At 38.5% G+C, this 22,154-nt stretch overlaps 1 long non-coding RNA gene across 2 annotated transcripts; it reads right to left on the bottom strand.

Annotated features, from left to right (window-relative positions):
- Positions 1–1,014: 1,014 nt before the first annotated feature.
- On the bottom strand, positions 1,015–17,976 carry LOC120301202. Of its 2 annotated transcripts, none has more exons than XR_005554826.1 (5): positions 17,833–17,976; positions 11,853–11,923; positions 11,453–11,510; positions 6,279–6,404; positions 1,015–1,326 (listed from the first exon to the last, which is right to left on the bottom strand). It is a non-coding gene; the product is annotated as an uncharacterized LOC120301202 (long non-coding RNA). The 2 variants fall into 2 exon arrangements; XR_005554827.1 differs by lacking the exon at positions 1,015–1,326 and adding an exon at positions 4,298–4,722.
- Positions 17,977–22,154: the final 4,178 nt, after the last annotated feature.

Raw genomic sequence — 22,154 nt, forward strand, 5'->3', positions numbered from 1 at the left:
CTTAGTAATGGAAGTCACTCAACATGATTTGCCTTCTCGCTTTCCTTTTCTCTCTTATACACGTATAGGCTCACTTTTTTTCTTTTTTCTTTTTTTAATGTGCCAGTCTATTTGAGCGCTCTGCTATTAGAAAATGTTCTTTCAAAAGATGGGAGAGTCAAATTTATCAGAAAATATATTGATTTAAAATGAAATATGAAGTAGAAAATAATAGGCAATAGGCTGATTTATGGAAATATATTGACTTAAAATGATGGAGGAGAAACGAGATTATAAAAAAGTTTTTTGTTTTATCAACTTGAATTCAAAAGCTTTTTTTAAAAAAAAATAGCTACTCATCCCAATCCTGAGTCTTGATTACATTTCTGTACATAGAGGCTTTTTTAGTCCCTTTAGTGAAAATAATTAAGAAGTCTTCTCTATTATAGAGAATATTATAGAATATTTGAACATGGATTAGAGGCCCTGAAGTTAATAGAAGCTGATAATATAAGCGGGCTGTTTCTGATGCTATTTATATACATTTCCCTGAGTTGTATGTAAAGTGGATAACTCAGAAGAAATAAATGTATAAATCATCAATTCATGAACATCCAATAAATATAAATATCAAGGACAAGAATGTGTATTTTTCTAGTCATCCCCTAAATTGTTTTTCTAATGTGAACAGCTGTTGCTGTATTCCTCACAGACCATTAAACAATGACAGTGTTGAATCATTACACACAAAAGCACTTGACTTAGATGCCCTTTAGATGTGATTGCACTGCCATGGGAACCAATTAGTTATGGGTTCATCCCACACTGCTGCCTTGATATGCTGAAAGGTCCTTTCTGACTAAACCACATGACTGAACCTAGCCAAGTGCTAATTATGTAAGGCAGTGTTTCCCAAACTTGACAATTTTAAGGCATGTGGACTTCAACTCCCAGAATTCCACAGCCAGCATTGCTGGCTGTGGAATTCTGGGAGTTGAAGTCCACATGCCTTAAAATTGTCAAGTTTGGGAAACACTGATGTAAGGTATATCTCCTGCTGCTCCTCCTCCTTGACTAGTTTACTTACATTCATAACAAATCAGATCTGAAACTATAACATGGCAATCTGTTAAAGAAAAAAATAAGATTAAACATAAAACCTTCCTTGAGTTAAACTCAAATTCTATCATAGGGTCATTCAAGCATGGACCAGGAGAAGAGAACGCAGATTCTACTTTATCGTCAGCCCTGATTTCTCCAGTATCACCCATTTAAGTATAATCCAATCTGCTCCAATTCATCTCCACTTCCTTCTGAGCTTAGACAAGGACAGCCTTGTGCTGCCATCTGTGGGTCAGAAAGAAAAGAGGCTAAAATAATTTAGGAGTCATTATATATTTAACAAAAAAGTCACCAAAAAGGAGCTGCCACTGAGAGGCAACTACTCTAATGCCCCAGTACTTGACCACAAACCTGAAGGAAGGATCATCTGGAAGAAAACAGTCCTTTAAATATTAAATCCATGCATATGATACAGATACGGGAGGACAAATGTCATAGATTTTACCCTACTAATTTAAATATATAAAAAAGGAAAATGAGGAATCTTTGCTACACTGGATTTCTTCTTCTAAGACTCCCCAATCCTTCCTTCTATGAATTGAATCCTTTACAGATCTTTGCAAATACTTTGTATGCTTGATTAAATAATGTTAAATCAATATTGCTACTTTTCAGGTATATTACATAGTGTTAATAGGCTTTTTCTGGAGAGAGATATCCAAAATCTTTTGATGCCTGAGAAGTAAGTACAATGTAATGTGATGATAATGAAATAAGAACCTATGGTATCATAATTTATGACCTACCTTTGTTTATAATTGATATTAAAACCTTGCTCAGTTCTGAAGCTCAGTGGATATACATATTTGAACTCAAGCAACTGGGAAGAATTAAAACATGATGTACTGAGTTTGAGTGGGGTAGTGCTATTCCATCCATCACCAAAGATGGCAAAATCCTGGAACCCGTTGGTCCCACAACCAAAAACCACTCAATATTGTCAGGGCTCTGCTGATGTCTGTTGCTCTCCATCCATTTTACAGACAAAAAAATAACAAAAAAAAAAATACTGAAAAAAATCCTGGCTTTCCAGATTATAATATGTATCATATTATTGGTTGTATTATAGGGTGGTTTTTTTGCTTTCTTAGTCTTACATATTTGTCAATGTACATCTATCAATCTTGATTGTTATCCAGATTAGAACAAAATAATGGAGAGAAATGAACTTGGAAAGTTCTTCCCAGGTGTTAGCAGGATACTACTTTCTGTATAAATCATTTTAACTGAATTTGGAAGCCTGCTCTGTTTGAAATGTCTTCATCATCTATCTTTCATTTAAGGATCTATCAGTTTGCCATTCACACACAGAGCACATGGTTTTAGAGTTTTACCCAATTATTGCTGAACTGATGGTTCAAAAGTCCAGTCCCAAAGAACCATTTGCTTTCAATCTCGTCATAAATTGAGATACTTACTATTCGATTGGCTGGCTGACTGTCAATGAAAACATAACAATTGGTGGTAGTCAGTGGTGGGATTCAAATATGTGAACAACTGGTTCTCTGTGTGGATGCTGCTTCCAGAAGTCTATTCTGGGCCTAGTCAACAAAAAATTAGCTACCAGTTCTGCCAAAGTGGTGCGAACTGGTTGAATCCCACTACTGGTGGTAGTTCCATGTGGTAACACATATTCTGATTTCTTGCTGATGACACCTGGAGCTCAACTGAACATAATTAATATATAGCTCAATTATAGCTACAGACTGGATTTATTTTCAAGGCAAAATATAATAATACAACACCCAAAGGAGCCATCCAGGGCTGTTCATGTCCAGTATATAATTATTTTTTTCTGTCTCCAAAGTTTGCAACAAGTTATAAATAGATCAATAAAGTCCTACAACAAAGGTCTTTAATTTTGCATCAAATTTTACAATTAGCTCTTCATGTGTAACTAGAAAAGTTGAGGACAGCAATTTCTGAATGCTCAATCTGGTTAATATTTTAGATATAATTATCTGACAGCACAAGCAGATCAAAATGATTTTCTGTATATGTTAAATGGGAATTTTAAAGGAAAAAAATCAGTGTGAAAAGAGAAACAGTCGGGTTTTTTTGGGGGGGGAGTGTTAAACAAAAGTCAGCTAATTAATGATGAATGTGATGAGCAGATACCAGTTATACTCAGGAAAACATTCACAATGCTCTTTTGCGCTAGTCTTCTGGAATGGGAAGCTCTGCTTAGAATAACTCATACAGTAACTTAGTCATGTCTTGATTGCAAATTCAGAAGATGCAGCTGATCAATATTCTGATGGCTTGATTAGATTGATACATCATAATTTACCCATATAACCAGTCAATTTGCCCAGTGGTGGGATTCAAATATGTGAACAACTGGTTCTCTGTGTGGATGCCACTTCCAGAAGTCCATTCTGGGCCTGAGCAACAAAAAATTAGCTACTGGTTCTGCCGAAGTGGTGCAAACTGGCTGAATCCCACCACTGCATATAACACAACTACTATGAGAGCTGTTCAGTTTGTTTTGAGTTCAATTCAAGATGTTGATCATCACCTTAAACCCCTTCAATGGCCAGGCACTGGCTTTCTACAAATATCTATTTCTAGTAGTATCTACTCAATCAATAGTAGATCAGGTAGTATGGATTCTTTATATGTCCCTTCACTAAAAGGAATGTCATATCTCAAGATCAAAGAAGTAAATTATCAGTTATTGTCCAGATGGCCCTTTCTCTGCTGGCTTTCCAGAATGCCATGAAAGCATGATTATCCACTGTGAGCTTATTCCTCTGAAAACCCTAACCCTAAACAAGGATGCCATTAAGTGAGAACTCCCTGCACAATTCATTTCATATATTCAGTCTGATGTTCATTTAATGTCTGCAAGTTTCTCTGTGTTAATTGGAAAACAAGACAATGGATGAGATATTGTACATGTCTAGTGTCAGCACATACTATATGGGAAAATATTTCTACAAATGCTTTTGAAATAATACTACTTCACTAAAACCAAGTGAAATCCAGCTTCTCTTCTCCCTCTCTTTATATCAGTGGTTCTCAAATAGTGGAGCGGGCCCCCCAGGGGGGGCGCGAGGCTCCGTAAAGGGGGGCTCGTTTGACCTCGGCAAATACTGTCATATTGGACGCACGTGACACACGCAAAGGACCCGATTGGATAGACAGTCATGCGGGGGGGCACGAAATGTTTTCTTCTTCCTAGGGGGGGCATGACAGAAAATAATTGAGAACCACTGCTTTATATACACAAACATATGTGGGGCTCTTACAAATCCCACTTTACCAAAAAAGTAAAAGTTGGGATTTATCTCCTTTTCTGCTCCTATTCTTGGTTTTGGGATCTGTGTCAAGCTCTGTCCCAGGTTTCATATGATAATGATGATGTTTCTTTCAAGAGTTTGTTATATTATTTACAGCAGTGGTCTCCAACATTTCCAGCTTTGCAGACCGGGGTGGTGGTGGTGGTGGGAGGAGAGGGGATGGTTCCACACAAGCTTGCGTGGCCTGGTTCTGAATGGGCCACAGCCTCGTACCAGGCTGTGGCCTGGGAGCTGGGGAGCCTTGATTTACAGGGCACACAATTGTTCACCACAGGAAATGAAAAAGGTTCCAGGTATTCTTTCAACATGTGATTCCTCTCTGTAGAATTAGACATGAACAGAGGTATCTAAGGTAACAAAGTTCTAGCTACTAATTTTCCAAGCACTATTAGTAGGCAACCTTTAAAAAAAAAAGTCTTGCACCATAAATGGAATTATAGTAGTGATATGACAATCCATTTCCCTAGAACAGGTCTATATATTTTAGCCAGAATATTCCTAGGCCATATAATGAAAATACCCTCTGCATTCAAAGTTCTTTAGAGATGTAAACATTAATGTTGTAGCTATTCCTGTGTTGGTCTTATGTTCTACAGCACTCCCTTAAAATCTTTGTCCTTGAAGCTTGATATTATCTAAGGTTAATATATGATGCTATTTAATCTTCTGTTAAATGCCTTTTCTTTTTGACTTCAGGAGACAGGTTAATTAAAGAAAGGATCTCTTCTGGAATTTCCACTTTTCAACATTATCTAAATGTCCTGCCTTGTCAAAACCAGAAGGAGAAAGGTTTTTGGCTGATACAGGTTGTAAATCCACTTTTCGCTATGCAAATGCTTTAAAGAAGTTTTGCAAAGTGAAACATTTGACATTTATTCAGTAATAAATGCATAATCTCTCTGTTATATGTCACATCCTTGAGATAAAAGTAATTTTAACATACAAGGTCAGGAAAATATATGTCAGTGTTTCAAAGAGAAAGATGAAGTCATAGCAATACTACTAGTAGTAGTAGTAGTAGTCAAACCAATATCTTTTTTACATTTTGTCTAGTCTAGGGAAACATAATCTTGTGTGTCATTAAAACAAATCACTTTTCTTCAAAGAGATCAATATCAAATCATAGCTCCCCTTGTATTCTTATATATTCATTAATAAAAAAGTGGGTTTCTGGGATAATACTATACTATATAGGACCAGTTCTACAAATTGAGCACCTCAATCTCAGCAGGAAAGAGGCTGAACAAATTGTCAGCATGATTTACATACAACTTGTCAACAGCATCTGGAATTCGGTGCAGAAAAGTGATGGCCCACAGCTGTTCTAGAAGACATTGCCATCTGCCTTCAGGACAAATGCATCCCCCGCAAAACAGTATATTTGAATGGCTATTACAGGAGCATTTTTTATCTTTTTGCAAAGAACTGAAGCTCTCTTCTAGTTAAAATATTACCATAGACCATACTTATTTTTAACAACTTAATGAAGGTGTAGTGCAGAATAGGCAAGTTGTTAAAAGTGAATCAGAACAACGTTCCTGAAGTTGTTAACCTCCAGGTATATCAGAGTTCAATACACAGATTTCACAACCAGCTTGGAATGCTGAGAAGTGAAGTTCAGAAAGTCTGGAGGTACTTCAGGTTAGAAGTTGATTTAATGCAATTATTCATTAACTTTAGGAGAGATATTTTCTCACTACTACCCTTTCCTATTCTGTGGGAAACATATCATCTGCCTTTGGATCACAATAGACCCACCCATATTTGAACGAAGAATTTTCTCACTATCTGAGAGATAGAAAGGACAGTAATGCTGATAAATCATTGGTAAAAGAAGAAACACACAGACAGAGAAATGTAAGGCAATTCACTTACTTTGACTAAAGCTCCACCAGGATATATCCTGATAAGGTCCAGTTTTATAAAAACTCCATCTGAGCAATGGGAAATCATATTTCCAGTTTGATGCTTTCTGGCATGTCATTCATCAATCTAGAATAACTTTCAAGCAGAGAAAAATGGAGAGATAAATATATACATGTCAGAAGATAGAATATATATATAACTGGCAGTTAAAAGGAAGAAACAGCTAAGACCACACATTGCTGCTCAAAGCACGAAGCTGAAAACACCAGCCTGAAGATATATATATCATGCATCCAAAAGAACTGCTCCCCAACAGTCAAAGATCATCTGTGGTTTACAGAATTAATTGCAAGGACTGTGCAAGCAATTACGTTGGGGAAACCACTAAAAGACTGAGGACCAGGGTTCATGAACATGAACTGGCTATTAGAAGACAGGAGCAATGCTCACAAGTGTGGGCCCATATGTCCAGCTCTGGCCACACTTTTGATCTAGCTAACACAGAGGTTACAGCTCGTGAGACTACCAAGGGTGGCCGCCTACTTAAGGAAGCCTGGCTCTCTAATGAAAATTCCATCAACCGGCATATAGACCTTGTGCCGGCCTACCAGACGCTTAGGAGCACCACAGCCTACTGAGAAGACATTTAACTCTTTCTTGGCAGGATTGGGGTGGTAGAATGATGGATGAGACAGGCACGATCTCCAAGGAAGAAGATGACAGTGTTTTACATAATTGGGACGATGGCTCTATAGATGGGATGACCACGACTCACATGGACCGAGATGATGGACCAAATGGCCTTAAACCAGGGATGGAAGCACTGAGGTGATCTGGAAGGAGGGGGAGGGAGGGGGAAGACAGAGAGCAGGAATGCCAGAACAGCTGCTTGTTGCAGGACTGGGGTGGAGGAATTATGACAATGGCCTTGGGGGTGGGGGAGGATAATGGCCCTGGGAGGGAGGGGGACTGGGCACAGGGACGGATTGACAGCCGCCCTCCAAGTGCTTGCACACACTCAAAAAGAGCATTTGAGGATCGTAAAACAACCAGTGGAGTCAAAGACAGTTTACCTGATGCGTAACAACTCGGTGTGATAAGGATTAACACAATCAATGGGCTGATGACGCACTCAAGGAGCCGAGCGCAGAGGCAGGAGGTTATATGAGCTGCCTTCCAAATCTCCTGCTATTCTAACTCTGATGACACCGGCAGTTTTTTGGCCGGACGAAAGCTTAGTAACTCTTTTTAACCACATGCTTGTTTATATTAAATAGGCTGGTTTATTATATCCTGGTGTTCATTTTTTCTTTTATATATATACACATACACATACATACATACATACACACACACACACACACATACACACACATATGCATGTAAGTGGATCAGAAAGAAAGGAAGGAAGGAAGAGAGAGAAAGAAAGAAAGAAAGAAAGAAAGAAAGAAAGAAAGAAAGAAAGAAAGAAAGAAAGAAAGAAAGAAAAATTCTGAACCCTAACCCAGCACACCTCTCTCTTTTCTCTATGCTATGACTAGCTTTAACAGTAAAATGTTGCCTTTTTGAAGCTTTTTAGACTTCAACTAACTCTCTCCTCTGCTTCTTTGAGAAAAGAGGGGAATTCAGTTAGAAATCCTAATTTTGTTTGATTGAGTCCAGCTCTAAACCATAATGTTGTAACACAGATCCCATTCCCTCAATTCCACATATCCCATAGTGCAGAATGAATTAAATATTCAATGATTAAAAAACACCGTATTTTCCGGCGTATAAGATGACTTTCTAAAGCATGCAAATCATCTCCAAAGTCGGGGGTCATCTTATAAGCCGGAAAATACAGTAGTGTCTGGCATATAAGATGACTTTCTAACCATGCAAATTGTCTCCGAAGTCGGGGGTCGTCTTATACGCCGAGTCGTCCTATACACCGGAAAATACGGTAACTTTTATTGACCTGAATTGTATGACCTGCCAGCTCACTGTTAGTTGTTGTCATTGTTGTTTAATTTAGCATATTTAGAAACATGCAAATTGAGATCACCAGCACCACCATTCCTACCCTATTAGGAAAAGATCAAAGAGAAGGCAATATGTTGAAGAAAGGCAATTGCTACTGATTGGTGTTGAATGATAAACAGACAAGTTTTCATTTTAAAACATATGATTCAAAGATGCTGCAGATGCTCTGAAAGTCAGAAGAAGATTTGATCTAATATGCCAAGCTCTGCTTCAAAGATGATTTCCTCTCCTCCTGGCAACACAAACAGGAGTTTCACAAGGATCCATCTGCCTCAGCAGAATGTAGGAATTAGGCTAATTAGCCCTTTTTTTCACCTCCTAGGGGTACAAGATTGTGTATGTATCTCTATCTTACTTCCTTTCTTACTTACTTAAGCCAGAATTAAATGGAGGGAAAAAGATTTCTATTGGGGGAAATAAATAAAAACCAGAGCTCATTTTGGTAAGAGAAAATAGAAACCAATAAGAAACTGATAAAGTCAAAAGTAACTGGGCATTATTTAAAGACAGAGCTAATTATAAATAAAAGCTGTCTATAACAAACACAAATAAACAGCTTATTGAATCCAAGTGTTTATCTACTCTCCGAAAATAAGACTGGGTTTTGGTTTTTATTTGCCTCCAAAAGAGGCACCAAGTCTTATTTTTGGGGGATGTCTCACCCCCAGGACTGACTGCCCTGCCCAGCTGGTCCACTTCTTCTGGGGCCGAAGGAGCAGCTTCATTCTGCAGCTGCATTCTAGCCTGCATTTTGCAGTCAGGCCTTTCCATAAGAGCTCTGCAGCCGAGTATCCAGCTATGGATTGGCTGCACAAGCCTTCTGGAAAGGCCTTCTGGAAAGGCCTGTGACTGAGAAATGTAGGCCTGGCTGTGGAAGATGCTGCAGAAGAAGTGGGCCAGCGAGGAGAGGCCTGGCTGCAAGGTAAGTGGGCGCAGGGTGCATGGGGCAGCTCCACACTCCCACCCCCACCCTAGCTTGATTTTTAAGTGTGTGCCTTGCCCCCACACTAGAGCTTATTTTTGGAGTAGAGCTTATATTAGGGCCACGCCCCAAAACCAAGCTAGGGCTTATTTTTGGGGTAGGCCTTACTTTTGGGGAAACACGGTGTGCATGATTCACCCATCCCTGTCCAAAAAATAATAATAATAAATAGGTATGTATAAAATGAAATAACTTGTAAAGGAAGAAGGGAAGCACGACCAAAATATATTGTTCCTATATATTGGATGTGATATTTATGAATTAAAAATGGGACAGGACTTGATATGCTTTTTGATTTTCATAGGTAAGTTGTTCTTGTGAGATACTTAGTTGCTATTCCTAGGATTTGGGGAAGAGCTGGGAAGCAGCAGTCCAGCCAGTGGACAAATCCAGAAGTATTGCCTTAACTGCAATTGGTTGTTTCCAAGTAACGCTCCATGAATAAAGGTTCTTCATTGGTTAGGACAATAGGAAGCATTTTATGCTGATTCTTCATCCCCTTGAATTCCTGCATTCTCAGGGCCTACTTCACTCTGCCCCAGGATAACTGTTTTGAATAGGGTGGGAAGTGAAATTGTCCTCTACTCATAGTGCTAATTTTAATTAAAGCATAATCTATTGTTAGAATTTTCTGTAAGGTATGTTATTTATGAATTTCCCTTGGTAGACCAGTTGTCACGTTATCTCAAGTGGAAGTTGAAGGATGGCTTTTAGTTTTTAGGAAAAAGTTGGCTTATTGGAAAGTACTCATTTATTACGAGATAATGATCACTGTTGTTGCTCATTACTATTTTTTTTAACGGTTAAAAAATAAGACACCCTTCAATTGAATAGAATAATAGAATAGAATAAAAACTTTATTGTCATTTTAAATGTACACTAATCAGCATACTGTACGTTAAAATGAAATTTCATTGCATTCAGCTCTCAAAAAAGTACCATTATGTATATACCCACATACACATATGACACAGAGAAGCATCACAGTCTAGTTCGAATGTATACATATACATGGCAAAAAAAAAAAAAAATGGTGGCGCCCTGTTTGGCTGCTGCTGCATTGGCTCTGGAACATAACACAATTGAACATGGACATTTTGGTAATGTTTCAGACATGATTTGCTATGGCCTTCTGGAATTGATTTTTTTAAACCTCCCAGCAATCTTGGGATTCCCAGAAAGATATTTATCTAAATGTCAATCAGATATTTTTCTGTCTTCTTTTCCCTGAGGCTCATTTTGTTGATTTTTAAAGAATAAACTAAGACTGTTTTATAAGATTATCTGGTTCCCCTCCCTCACGCACAAATTTAACTTTTTGTCTACTGCACAGCCATTAATGGGTATGCGGTAAAGTCAGAGAAAAGCAAGAAGTATTGGATCAAACATACTTCTGTTCTTGACAATTTCTATTCTCCCCCAATTTCTGATACTGGCCTTTAGCTCTGTGGTTAATGATCTGTTTCGATTAAAAAAAAAAAAAGATGGTACATGTCTTGGTTTCTTGGGGGGAAAACATGCTGATGTTCCTGCAAAGTTCTATAATAGCTAGATCCATAAGTATGTGCCCAGTCCTGTTGTTTTCATCAAAATGAAAAAAGCCACATTGTGTCATAAGTTCTGCCTTTGGGAATATGAGTGTGATGACACGGCACTTATACAAAAGGACTGAATGTTCGCTGCTTTGGTGAGACTGGTGTGATGCACACACATATACACAAACACACTCTGCAAATGTCACTGGTCAAGTCCTTTGGATGCAGAAAAGTTAAAGTTCCTCAATAACTATATAATATAAATTAGTAAAGGGTTAGGATTAGCAAAGACATTTTTCTATGAACTGCAAATTATTTGCTGAAAATCAAAGACATACAATTTATCTTTCTAAAAAAAGGGTTCTGGCTCTATGGAAAAAATATTTATGTTTCTTGGCTAGAGCTCTGGATAGTAAAGTACCAAATTTACAGCAATAAAGCATAATGACAACCATAATATTTGGCTTTATTTATTTGTTTGTTTCTAATTTTTTTTTTACCTACACATTCTCAGCAAGTTTGGCATGAAAATAGCAATATGATCTAAACTGCATGAATTTGGAATCCTATGAAAATTTTAAATATACTATTCATATGCCAATTTAATGCCAGTTTTAAAATTCTTTATGGGTGAAATCCATTACCTGTAGTACTCCTGCTTACTTCAACCTTCATTTTATAATCCATTGAGATCCAATAAATCTGGGGAAAAGAAATATGAATCTTACATGTTTCAGTGATAAAGATCAACACATGCAGCATAAAAGTACTTCTTTGCTCTTTTAGAATATTACATTTCAGGCATGATCTGGTTAGTAATGAAGACTTTATTCTTGCAGAGGACTTTGGGGATTGGGCGAGTACTATTTGGAACTATTTTTAATTTATTTTATTTATTAAGCAAATATATATAGCCACCTCACTAAAAGCAACTCTAGGCCGTGCACAAGACAACTAATAAAGATAAAAATAAAAATCCATATTAATAAGTATTATAAAACTGAAAGATACAGACCATAGGAGAGAAAGGATAAAAATGATTACCTCAACAATGGAGTCATCTTGGTAAGTCTCCAGTTCAACATTACCTTGATGTGCTAATTTTTTGTAATAAACTAGAAAGACAATTATTAAATGGTTACTTGATGGAAGTATAGAGGAACATAAATCTTTGAAACTTGATATTTTAAGACTGATACTTAAAAGGAATTTAAGTTGAAAAAAGAGGAGGCAAGAATGTTTTATTACTGAGCACTGTGAATCAACTCATGAAAAGTGACAACAAAGCGGGGAAATTTGGAGAGTTATAAAAATTGTGAGCTCATTGGACTTCAATCAATAAATGGGTTATTTATTCAGAAGAAAAAGAAAGAAATATTGGGGATATCCAGAACTCTGAAAATGCTTCCCTGGTTAAAAATAGATTTTGACACAATATGCAATAAATAAACTCAACAATAAAAGCATAGTTCATTGGTTAAGTATCCCTTGAGGACTGCATCGTGTGGCTTGAATGCAAATCTGAAGATTAACAAAGAGCACTGCAGTGTTAATATAACCTATTTGGACAAAAAATATTCCATTTCTTGAAAGGTTTTCCTCTGTATGCTTATTTGAATTTTCATTTCATTTCATTTCATTTCATTTCATTGTTAAGAAGCTAAATTATCCTGAGACGAGTATAAGGACTGAAGGAATGGCTGCTGATGTCATAGGATCAGTGTTCTATTCCTTAAAATAGAAGAAATGTTTCTCTAAGCTTCTCTAAGAAGAGAAAATAGCACAGATGAAGACTCTTCTAAGTGCATGATGGGATATTCTCTTCAAACAGTACACACTGTTCTTGTCTTTCATTTCCAGAAAAAAAGTTCAGCAGCCAGAAATGAATGCAAACAAGCATACAGACCTGTTGAGCATTGTTATATATGATTTTGAATCACCATCTATCTTTCAATTACCATATCAACTTAAACAACTTGATGCAGCAGTATAACAGATGAAAGATCACAAATGATTGAGTATGAATGGAGCTAGTTTTCTATTTAAACTGAAACCAATTAGCCAGGCTAATAGCACTGATGAGTGTTTCTCACTTAATGGTTAGAATCTTCATTTCATTTATTTCATAATTCATTCCTGGGGAAAAAAAAATAACAACCTCAGTTCAATTAAAAGGAAATAACCTAGATTGAAATGAAAGCAACTCTCTGCTGGAGCTATTTAGATATTTTAATGAAATTTTCCAATCTATTATAAAATCAGTTTCAATGTCGCATCCAACAAAATTGGAGATAAAAATGCAAGTGGAACTCTGCATATTATAGATGCAGAAGTTAGATTTGTAATAAGTTTTCAAAATGTAAAATATACACTCACTGAAATATGGAAAGTTTAAATGTGAGTCTGCTTCTGAACTTGAAAACTGAACACAAGTAGTTTCATTTACATTTCAATCTTTAGAGGCTGGCAGGGAAGAAAACAGGATTAAATCCCCCTCCTCTGTCCAATCTTTCAACCAGGATGTTACTGCATGTGTCAGTGTTTACCAACTGGATAAATGTGACATTCATAAAAAAAAAAAAAAAAAAAGGCCAGATAAAGGGGCAAATAGAATAGGGATGAAAATTTACTGAACTCCAAACTAGCCTTTAAACAAAGAATTTCTATGGATTAAACTAAAACATTTACTTCTGCATTGGAGCATAAATGTGTTTTAAAAATGGGTCTTATCTAACAAATCAGAGTAAATATCAATCCAAAAAGAAAATGGGTTCAGTCTTACTGGGTGAAACTAGGTTTCTTTACTATTTGGGTTTTAATGATAGCCCACATCTCTGAAAACTCATAAACCAGACATGAAGGTGACAAGGCTCTATTACTTGTTCCAGGAAATTGCCATTTGTAAAGTAATTATTCTTAGCTTAGGCTTCAGGGACTTTTCAAAAAACAAACTGATAAATATTAGATTCATAATCAGTTCTATAATTCTCCAGAAATCCATGAACAAGGATCCAGGGGAAACAAAAAAATAGTTTCTCTCTCTAAAAACCGCTCATCCTCTGCAAGTTAAAGGGTAAGACGAAAATCATCTGCAGACTTAACTGTAGATAAATGCCACTGAAGTTAATATGGCTTTCTTCTGAATCCATTTATAGGGGATTGTACAGTAAGTAGCTTATACAATCTGTACTGATGCAATTGGTTTGCAACTGGAGGATAATGTATGGAAATATGTCAGATCCAGGGATGAGAGGCTTTGATTCATTTTTAGAGAACTTGCAAATTTCTTATAAAGAGGATGAAAAGAATATGGTGGAAATATGGCATAAAATCATAGAATTAAGGATTAAAAAACACCTTTTGAAATAAGGTAGTCCAACCCCTCCCCCCAACCCCTGTCCAGGTCAGGAATCCCTCACTAAAGCCAGTCCTATAAGTGGTCATCTAGCCTCTAAACGCTTCCAGGAGAATCAAAGAATTATCACATCCCAAGGTCTTCTGTTGTATTGCTGGACAATTTTAATTAATAGAAAAGTGTTTCTGATGCCCATCTAAAATGTACTTCTTTATAATGTCAACTCATAGTTTTCCTTCCTCCCTTCCTCCCTGTCATCTTGGTTGACCACCTCTGGATCCATTTTTGTTTATGACTGTCTTTCCTAAAATATGAGGCTTGTATCAGATGCAGTATCAGGTGCAATGTCCTTTCTGGACTAAAGAAAAGCAATGCCTTCTCTTGAGCTTTAATTTATGCTTCTGTTGCTGCAGTCTAAGATCACATTTTATTTCCCCCATGAAGCTACATCACACAGTTGGCTCATATTTAATAGTCCATCAAGATATCTAGATCCTTTTCCTTTGGACCATTGCCTGTATGGTCCTCTGTATGCCTTACTCGTGTCTCTTAATTTTCCTACCAAATATAATAGATTTTTCAGAATTATGCTGACACTTTGTTTTTCTACTCAGAAACAATTATTGATAGCAGTTTTGGCATTCTAGATTTTTCTGTATTAAAGGGCAGATGATACATGAAAGAGGATTTTTGCTAGAGAAAAACAAAACAAAATAAAAAAACAAAACAAATCACTGGTCTTTTTCTTCCAGACTGCTAAGACAACTTGGAGAAATAATGGAGCATATGTCTGTGTATATCTGACTCATTCACACACATCACTACTTTGCCAAGCTGTTCCAAGAATGTGCAATAAGAAACATTTAAGTTCTTGCTAATTGATCATTACCAATTACTGGTCATAATCACCATTCAGTACCATATTGATATATATATTATACTTTACAACAAGAGAAAGTTCAGATGAAATCAATAGAAAATACATATGAGAAATAAAAATTCTACTTATCCACTTTACATCAATTTAATCACGGTTATCTTAAAAATGTATGTGTTTGTTCTGAATTGCAGTTACAAACACCTTCTAATATATTATAAGCCCTTAAATCCTCAGAGCATGATTCCAAACGGAAAAGGCTTAGGTGATCAAATCAAATCAAATCATCTGTATGCTGGACTGAAAATAAGACAGTGGAGTGAGAATAATTGTATTAGCCAGGATTAAAATGGATTAAGGAACAGTATCTATTCTCTTGGGACTTCTCTACAGGTATGTTGGGTAATTGGAAAATTCAGTTACACCTGCTTACACATAAGTTAAATGATGAAATTTATGTCTAGTACAAAGTATTGAAAGTGAAAGAAGCATGCTAAGTGATTAAGTACAATAGTCTCATTGTGTAGGGGGAAAGAGTCAAAACCAGGAAGATACTGGATAAAGTGACTGTCAACTCTACAATGAGCATGGCTGCAGCCATATTTTTCTTCTCATTTTAGGTTGCCACATAAAATGGAGGAGGGGGGTTGCCCAGGTGCTTCGTTAGTCAAAATAATCTTCTGTCCCTTGGGAACCAAGGTCATCTGTTGCTCTTGCGACCAGGGACTGGGTGTTGCATAAAAAGCCCAAAAATAAGATATTGGGGAACGTAGTTGCTTGCATGGCTTTAAAGGTGGGACATTTAACTTTGTAGTTTGGCAATTTGTATTCAGATTTTGTTTCATTTTTGACATACTTTGTAACTAATAAACATGTTCTTTGAGGAATTTTCAAGCCTCTGATTCTGCTTTATTCATCTCTTTCTGTCGGAACCATGACAGTGTCATGATACAAGGCTCCCCCTTGAAATATGTATGCAACACACGTGCAGAAATATGAGGCTTGTATCCTGATACTCTCTCCACTTCTTGATATAAAAATATATGTATTCTTTTTCTGATCCTGTAATCCCTTTATATTGGGGTGGATGCAGGGTGACTGAATAGAGCTGAGCATTTACTGGCTGGATGCCCTTCCTGACACCTATGCAGAGTTTGCAGCAGATACTTATTTTTTTGCGCCCTGATAGAGAAGCATCTGCCGCTGCCTAGGATTGAATGCTCAGGCTTCCAAATGTGAGGCGAGTGTCTTCACCTCTAAACCACCTTGCTGCTCACTTCTCGATAATTTCAACCCCCTGAAAACATCACTGATTCAGGATACCTGACTGCACTTGCTTTCCAAGAGGTAAATGCTGACAAATCTTGGCCACATTACATTTATAGTGCCTATAAGGAGCAGATTGTCCAAAGAAAGACAGATAATTTAATAACAAACTACAAATATCAGGTATATCCATAGGTACAAGGATCATTTCATTCTGTCTTTGATTTTGAAGAACAAACATGAGTCACAGGATATAGGGAAGCTTGGATCCATCTTAATAGTCTTCTGTTGTCTTAAAATGGTTAACTATTTGTCTAACCCAGGGATCTGCAACCTTGACAACTTTAAGACTTGTGGAGTTCAGCTCCCAGAATTCCTCAGCCAGCATAGACTAGCAAAAGCCTTTTTAAAACACACAAACAAAAAAACCACTCAACAATAGGTTCAACTAAAATTTTCAAAAGGCTTTTGCTAATCTAATTGACTTTTGAAGGACGATTACATGCTAACTGCTCATTCTCTAATGAACTATATTTCTACTTTAATACAATCAGAGTTCAACAGTTTCTAACTTCAGTGAAACAAAAACTGAGTTTTGTATAATTTGTAATCAGGAGGAAATATTGTTCCATATAAGCAACTGAACTCACAACTTGAAATGGAAAAAAAAAATAATCACACCAGAGCATGTTGAATCTTGATTACCTATTTAAATCACAATGCTTGTCCTCAGATAAATTATTCTGTTTAGCTTATTTCTTTTTAGCATTGTTATATTGTTTTTCATTTTAAAATCTTAATTCTTAATTCTTAGTCACCAGATAGCATTGTAAGGATAAAAGTATTACACATTAATATTTAATTTAAGAAACTGAATAGGGCGCTTCCTTGCTCTCTTCCTTGCAAATGTATGGAGTTACTTTATTGTTTCATAATAATCAACCAGGATTTCACAAGCACCAACTTGTGAATGAATAAATTAATGCAAAAATGAACATAGAGCTCCAAAAAGTTCTTTTGATACTAGCCACAAGAATAATCTGACAAAGAAAAAAAGCATAGAACAGATGACACTAGAGATTATACCTAAAAAAAAGCAAAACTCATAAATCTGATTTCATATTAACTATATGCAAATCTATTCAACCTGAATCACATTAAAGACTTTGGAAGCAAACCCAGCACCATCTAGAGTAGATTCATACATTCGTTTTTCCTTACTAAATGACAATTACCTCAAGTATGATTGGCATTTGAGAAATGGTCATCACAGATCAAACACCACCTAGAGGGATTTTATATCACATATCATCACCTCCCATTTTTTTTTCTTCTCTTCACTAAACAGTAATTTCTGGAGTGGCAAAATACTGCATGTAATGAACCAATCTCCTATAATTGCTGTAGGAAGAAAATTACATGGCCTAATTATGGGGTGATTTAAAAAGTGACAAAAATAATATTAACACATTATTTCAACAGGGAAACAACTATTTCCAGTCTTCTGCCCAGGTAAAATAACTTACCCTTAAATGGAAAAGTCTCTATGGCCAGAGAAAAAGAATCCAAAACTAATTAAGTAAAAAAGCAGCAACAAGGTGATGGTTTTCTCTTCTCTTCTCTTCTCTTCTCTTCTCTTCTCTTCTCTTCTCTTCTCTTCTCTTCTCTTCTCTTCTCTTCTCTTCTCTTCTCTTCTCCTCTCCTCTCCTCTCCTCTTCTCTCCTCTCCTCTCTATTCCCACAAAAAATAGCAATAGCAATTAGATTTATATACATTCTATAGTGCTTCGCAGCACATTATGAGTGGTTTACAATGTCAACATATTGCCCCCAACAATCTGGGTCCTTATTTTACCAGCCATGGAAGGATGGAAGGCTGAGTCAACCTTGAGCCCTGTCAGGATCAAACTCCAGGCTGTGGGCAGAGTTAGCCTGCAAAACTGCAGCCTTTTATTCTTCTTTTTTCCCTCTTCTCTCTTTTTCTCTTTTTTCCCCCTTTATCCATTTCTACTCAAACTGCCAGAGAAAAGTTCCATCACTTTTGCCAGAGTTTCTTAAATAACTATTTGCAAATGATTTCTTAAATTAATCTGGAAAGCTACAAGGAAAGAGTTAGCAATATATTAACAACACGCACATACAAAAACAAATAGTCATGGTAGAGCTTTGGTCACTCAAGTCAGCCTTACAGAGCCATAAGAGACCATTAAGGACAACTTTCATGTCTTACAATTAGAAAATGGTGATGGAAGAAACATCTTCCAGGCAATTGGATTCAAATGAATATTAAACAGTAAGAACATTAAAATATTACTGGACTAACTATTAGTAACAGCACAATTCTCAGAATTGAAAGATGCTATCATGCGAACTTCAGATTTGGTTTCTGTCATACCATTCAAATTAGAAATTAGTAAACTGAAATGTGCAATGAGGCGACACTAAACTATTTGAGTTTGGGGAAAAGGGAAAAATGAAAAATATCAAAGAATATCTTCAAAGTGGATTTTTAAAGGGCAAATGCAATTTGGTACAAGGATGGTGTCAATAGGTTTTGTTGCAGCAACTTTGCTTTATTTATTATTGAATTTTGGCAAATGTGATAGTTAAATAGGCATGTGGAATGTGGAAAGAAAATGACTGGGAATGAAAAAAATTGGATTTACAGCTGGGTACATGTTAATATCAGCCACTGATGCATTAAACCAGAAGAAACTCATCAAGATCTAATCAACCAGAGACCAGAGGTCTGCAACCAAAGTTAAAAAATGTTAATAGTTACAGTGGCACTTTGGTACTCAATAGCTTTGAGACTCATTGAATTTGATACTTGATACATTTTTTGACATGAACATTTTTTCCTGGTACTTACTGTTTGTTTGGTACTCGACACACAAGCTAGAACTTGTCAGTGTCGATTGCCTCATGACTAATATATTATTCCTTAGACGAAATATTTGTTTGGTACTCGTCTTTTTTGGTACTGAGATAACACTGTAACTGCTATGCATTAGGTCACATTTGACTCAACAAACTAACAAGAAAGGAATGTGCAATAGACATTGAAGAAGGATAAAAAACAAACAAACTATACAGAGCTCTCTTTAAAGGCTCCATTGTCCAATCCTTCCAACCGTGCTATGGAGCTCTCATTTCCAGCCCCCACACTTAAGAACAGCAAGTGTGTATGTTATTATAAGTGAGTGAAGGTGTGTTTTATTATTTTTTTTTCAAACTTTGAAATAAATGAAACTTCACTGCTGCTAAATTTCAGCCTATAGTATTTCAGCATAAGATTAGGCTGTGATTCTGGGGATTTGTCTCAACATCAGGGAGAACCTGATCCTATGATGTCAATGGATTCCTCAGGGTGCCATTTCTTTGTAACAGGTAGAACAATGTGCACAAAGGCTAAAGTGGAATAAATGAAAATGCTAATTTCAAATGTATAATGATATGATAATCAGGAGAGAAGGTCGGAGCATCCCGGTTATGACTGGGATGGGCAGATATGGCGGGAGCCAAGGGGCAGGCCATCTTTGGGGAACAAGGACTCGCTATATTAGAGCGATTCCTTGTTCCGGCCCCTCAAAAGGCTCATCCTGTAGTACTGGTGACAGGGGAGTACAGGGCCCTAGTTGTAGGCTGCTGTTGCTTAATGCCAGGTCCATTGTCAACAAAGCCCTCCTTGTCCGTGATTTAATATTGGACAGCGGGGCGGACTTGGCATGTATAACCGAAACCTGGCTGGGCCCTGAGGGGAGTGTCTCCTTCTCAGAGATGTGCCCAGATGGGTTTGTGGTGCTTCATCAGCCTCAACATCAGGGCAGGGGTGGGGGAGTGGCAGTCATCGCTAGGAAGTCCTTGAATCCTCCTGGGATTCCTGCCCCGGAGGTTGTTGGGTGTGAGTCCCTCCTATTGAAGTTGGGTTCACGGGTTCAGTTGGGCTTGCTGCTGATGTACCTACCTCCCAGCTGCGTTGCAACAGCCCTCCTGCGTTGCTGGAGTCAGTAGCTGGGTTGGCGGTGGAGTTCCCCAGACTTATGGTACTGGGGGACTTTAACCTACCATCACTCGGCGATCGCTCAGAGGCGGCGCAGGAGTTCATGGCTTCCATGGCAACCATGGACCTGACCCTGGTAATCCAGGATCCAACTCATAGGGGTGGTCACACACTCGACCTTGTGTTTCTCTCGGGGCAATGGAGACATGATCTGGAATTAGGGGGAATAGAGATCTCACCCTTGTCATGGACAGATCATTTCCTATTGAGGCTGGACTTCAGAGCATCACTCCCCCATCACAGGGAGAAGGAGCCGACTAGGTGGTTCCGCCCCAGGCGCCTAATGGACCCAGATCGGTTCCAGGAGGAGCTTGGGGAAATACCTGACTCCCTTGTTCACAACTCGTCCGGGTCCCTGGTTGCGGCCTGGAATGAGGCGGCGTCCGGGGCCCTGGATCGAATTGTGCCTTTGCGACCTCTCTGTGGTGGTAGTCCCCGGAGGGCGCCTTGGTATACTGAGGAGCTCCGGGAGATGAAGCGCCACAAGAGACGTCTAGAGCGATGTTGGAGGGCCAGTAACTCTGAATCTGACCGATCACTATTAAGAGCCTATCTTAGGACTTATTTAGTGGCGATAAGGCCGGCAAAGCGTGTTCACTTTTCCGCACTTATTGCATCCGCAGAATCTCGCCCGGCCGCCCTGTTTAGGGTGACCCGCTCCCTTCTTAAAGTGGAGGAGGCAGAGGAACCCTTGCAGGGGAGAGCTGAGGAGTTTGTTCAGTTTCTCTCGGACAAAATCGCTCAGATTCAGAGAGATCTGGATTCTGACTGGGCAGTGCCAGCTGAGTTGCCAGGGGCTGGTCTTAGTCATGTTATCTGGAGTGAGTTTGAGCCTGTGACCCCTGATGACGTGGACAAGGCCGTGAGGGCAATGAATGCTGCCACCTGTTTATTGGACCCGTGCCCCTCCTGGCTGGTTTCTGCCAGTAGGGAGGTGACACGAGGCTGGCTCCAGGCAATAATCAATGCCTCCTTGATGGAGGGGTCTTTCCCGCAACCTTTAAAGGAAGCGGTGGTGAGGCCCCTCCTCAAGAAGCCTTCCCTGGACCCAGCTGTTTTGAAGAACTTTCGTCCTGTCTCCAACCTCCCCTTTGTGGGGAAGGTTGTAGAGAAGGTGGTGGCGTCCCAACTCTTGCGATCCTTGGATGAAACTAATTATCTGGACCCTTTTCAATCTGGTTTCAGGCCCGGCTACAGCACTGAGACTGCTTTGGTCACACTGACCGATGACCTCTGGCGAGCCCGGGATAGGGGTCACTCCTCTATCCTGGTGTTTCTTGACCTCTCAGCGGCTTTTGATACCATCGACCATGGTATCCTTCTGCATCGTCTCGGAGAGGTGGGGGTGGGCGGCACCGTATTGCGGTGGTTCTCCTCCTACCTCTCTGACAGGTCGCAGTCGGTGCTGGTGGGCGGACAGAGATCGACCCCTAGGCGCCTCGATCATGGGGTGCCTCAGGGCTCGGTCCTGTCCCCCCTCCTTTTTAACATCTGCATGAAACCGCTGGGTGAGATCATTTGGCGACACGGGGTGAGGTATCATCAGTACACAGATGATACCCAATTATATATCTCCACCCCGTGTCCTTTCAGTGAAGCAGTTGATGTGATGTGCCGGTGCCTGGAAGATGTGAGGGTCTGGATGGGGGTGAACAGGTTTAGATTCAACCCTGACAAGACCGAGTGGCTCTGGGTCTTGCCTCCCAAAAGTCAACTGGATGGTCCATCATTAGTCCTGGGGGGGGGGCAAGTTTACCTCCCTCAGTGCAGGCACGCAACTTGGGTG

This window comes from Crotalus tigris, unplaced genomic scaffold, assembly GCF_016545835.1.
Source record: "Crotalus tigris isolate CLP2741 ecotype Arizona unplaced genomic scaffold, ASM1654583v1 scf7180000024370.6872682, whole genome shotgun sequence".
Classification (NCBI taxonomy): domain Eukaryota; kingdom Metazoa; phylum Chordata; class Lepidosauria; order Squamata; family Viperidae; genus Crotalus; species Crotalus tigris.